Genomic DNA, 4,159 nt, shown 5'->3' on the forward strand with positions numbered 1-4,159 from the left:
GCTTTTTTTTTGTTTGTTTTATTTTATTTTTTGTGTGGTCATGAGGGTTCAAGTTTATATTTTACTGCACACCAGAAAACCTTCAGTGTCACCACCCAGTGAAAGACAATTCTTTGTCCTTGGGTGAGTTTGTCCAGGTAGGCACTTGTTCTGCTTCCCTTTAGAACACAATGGAATTTTCTGGAGGTGAGTTGGGTACTTGGGTTATGAGCCTAGCTTTTTAACTTTTACTAGATTTGAGTTAGACACTTGCTTTAAAATCATGCTTAACATGAGTGAGGAAAAAAAAAAATGCAAGATTTTTTAATATCAAGAACAGTCAATCCAGTTGCAAATGCTTATAAAGCTCACAGATAAGAAAAATCTGCTTAGATAAAGCTGAAGACTAAAAACTGTTACACCAGAAAGACTTCTTTCACTTCTCTCACTAGTTTCCTTCTTGATGAGGTTGTAGTCAAGGACTAAGGATTCACAAATTCCTCCTCCTCCTCTTCCACCACCACCTCCTCCTCCTCCAAGTCTCTTTTCTCTTATGGTCAATCTTCTCTTCAGTGCCTGGCTAGAGTCCTCACTGGACACTTTATTCAGGAACCACAATATTCTGTTTTATCAGGAACAAGAGCATTCCCCTTCCACAGGTACTTTGTTACAGTGGGAATTATCTCTTGCATTTTTTCGGCTATTAACCAAACTTTGCTCTACTGTGGTTCAAAACTTTCTTTCTCTCTAGGTGAAATACTTGGTATTATTCTTCACTGAGAAATGTTAAACTTCACCATATATGCCAATCTGCACATTAAAAACATTCTTGATATAAACTTGACTTTCTAGCAGTCAGGAACTTTGAAGTGACTCATCCCCTGACAATTCCTCTTTACATACTATGATAGCAAGCAATTGTATTTCTTCAGAGAGTAGTGTTTTTCTGTAACTTGCAGACTATTTGCATCAGAAGCAGTCTGTAGACTCCCACTACTTCAAGCATGTCTGACAGCAGAAGACCCCATGAATTAGATGCCAGCTGGCTGAACGCCATATTTAAGCAAAGTGTACTTTAATCAAGCTATAGGTAGGAGACACAATCCGGAGCCACTTGGCAGCTGCAAATAAACACACACTGATTTATAAGCAAGCATTGTTAGGACCAGAAAATAGGTATTTACAGCTTCTCTTTAGTAGTCCTATTATTGACTCATAGTGGAAAACACCATGTCTGGCAGAGTCTGCCAAATCAAGTTAAAGAACAAATTGTGAAGCTTGGATTCATGATGTATTGATGTATCTAATTCAAGCTGTTATTTGTAATTAAAACAATTTCCAGAAATCTTTAACATTTAAAATTATTCCTTTAACCCTGTTAAGATAACACTTTAAAGAAATGTCTGAATTTCCAGTTTCTTTAATTATCTTTCTTCATTCCCTACCACTCATAAGTTTGAGGTGTGGTATGGATTAGAAAATATGTAATAGGCTAGAAAAAATTACAATATACTTTCAAAATCTGAACTATTCTATTTAAATTTTAGTGTCAAACTGTATTTTCCTCCATGCAATTCTAATTCAATTGTTTCATTTATTTTTATTTTTCAGTGAAAAAACACACACACTCACACAAAACTGTTCTCAGATTTTCCATTTTTTAAACACTTTAAGAACCCTCTAATGCATGAAACTAATTAGTTATGATTGTATGTATAAAACAGTTTCTCTTATGTTGATCTTGAAATGCTAAATCCTGTATTAAAAATAAGGAAGTGAACTCATATATGTTCTATAGAAATAGGTTACTTCTATAAAACAGCATATTATCACAGAAGCAGTAAAAATTCCTTCCTAAAACATTTTAGGAGTACGAATCAATTTATAAATCTAGAGTACTATCATTCGTGATGAAATAAATCATTATGTACAGTTATTTTTAAAATAGAAGAGTCAGATTCAACAGAGCAGATGATAATAAGAGAAATACTCTTATTCCAAGAAATATAACATATCACACAATTAGCAGATGTAGTCAACATTACAAGTTATGACGTGTAAGAAATGCTAAAATAAAAACTATAGTAAAGGATAATAGTGCATAGGTCATTTCTCTCCTTTCAGTAATTTTGATATTTTAAAATGTTCTGCAAAAGTAGATTTAGAAAATGCGTAAGACATATATTAAAATATAATGGAAAAAATCTGATATTAATGTTTTCACAATTTTAAAGCATAAGGCAAAAATTAAAACATTACATATTGAACAGCCTAAATGTGTTTTTGCACCTTTCTACAGTTACCGTGGTATTAGCACTTATTGGGAAGTGATTTTGATGGCAAGCTGTCTTTTCAGAAGGAAAAAATGTGCATACGGCACAAACTGGAGAACATACTGAGAAAGTTTTAATGCATTCTTTATTGGTATTCTTAAATAATGTGACAAAGCAGGACTAATAAAACCCTCATTCAGTGCTTCTAGTATAAACTTTTTCTAAATTTTTTTTTTCCTAATCACACTATTTGGGAAATAAACTACAAACATTGTTTAGTTTCTACATAATAATAATAATTATTATTATTATATTTGCCTGGAGTCACAAGTTCCCTGGTCATCTAAAATGACATTAGCTTCTTTGGCACAGCTAGGTAAGGCACTTAGCTGGCCTCACCTTTCCCTGCAATCAGTAGAGAGATATATCTATGACACATTCAGCTGAAAGGTACTGTCCATAGGTAATGAATATGAGGTTCTTGCTTGAGCAGGTTACTATTTTAGAGGCATTGGTAAATAGATGTAGGTACTAAAATACCTGGACCTTTGAGTTGTTTTTTGTTGTTGTTGTTGTTTATTTGTTTTGTTTGTTGCTTTTTTTCAGTTTATCATAAAGCTTTAATACTCATGTTTCATAGGTCTCTAACTAAAATTAGTAATATCCTGAAAATTTGGAAAATGTTTTCATCCAGACCAATGCTTTCATTGTTTTCAGAAGTTTGTGCCTATATTTATTATATTCACAGATGGAGGCTTCTTCCCCATCTTATTTAACAACTGAATCAAAACAGATCAGTACACAGGTAATCCTATACTATACTGCCTTCATCCTAGCAAACACCATCTCTATATTTCATTTTTATGTCCCTTTCCCATTAATTTTCTAACACATACATATGAAATAAAACACTTGACATTTTTTAAGCCCATAAAGCAACAAATTTTCAGTAGAGAGATTTTCTCATGTTGTTTTTCCAATATAAAATTTTAAATTTTAATTCTATCTTAATATTTAAAATTTTAAAAGTGATATGTCTTTTTTTAATATCTGGATGGATGGCACATAGTATCTTAGCACTTATGTTCTATCCATTTCAGTTTTCTGTTGTTTGTTTTCTAAATTTCTACATTACTTTCCAAATGCTCCATTGCTAGTTTTTTCCACCCTCGCTAGAATGTGATGAAAAGTTGAATTTCAGGTGGTAGTTGTCACTTGCACTCTATTTTGGGTAGAAAGATTTGCTCATTCTCTGAAAGGGAATATGAAGGGGCCGATTTGTATGCATTCAGGCAAATATCTGCAGTTTAAACATTACCGTCCTCTCACTTGCTGCCCTGACCCTCAGTGCAGAGCCCCAGTGCATCAATTTGAGCTGTCACAAACACCACCTTGAGCCATGTGACTGTGTTTTGCTGACCAGGGCTCTCCAGGGAAGTTAATCCCCAAGTGGCTACAGTAATGACTGAACTAGGAAAAGCTGGGAGCTGGACAACTTGTTTTGTTAGATCCTAAACTACTGCACACAGATTTTCCAGATCTATTCTGTCAGTGGAACCCTGTCCGATATCCATGTTTGAACAGCATGCATGCTCTTCCTCATTATAAGTATCTAAACAGTACAGTCTTTGGAGCAAGAGATCTGAATTTTCTCTCAAATCAAGAAAGCCGCTGCACTGAGATCTGTAAATACTCATTTTCTTTTTGCTACTAACCTCCCAGCTTATTATACAAGCTGTTCCTTTACTGTTCCTATACAAACTGTTCCTTTGACTGTTCCTTTTCTAGAGTATTAAAACCTTATCTGTCATTATATTGTTGATTTGAGATATCAAAGTGTCAGATAAGGTCAAGAATAGGCATTTTCTTTTTGCTACTAACCTCCCAGCTTATTATACAAGCTGTTC

This window comes from Oxyura jamaicensis, chromosome 1, assembly GCF_011077185.1.
Source record: "Oxyura jamaicensis isolate SHBP4307 breed ruddy duck chromosome 1, BPBGC_Ojam_1.0, whole genome shotgun sequence".
Lineage (NCBI taxonomy): Eukaryota > Metazoa > Chordata > Aves > Anseriformes > Anatidae > Oxyura > Oxyura jamaicensis.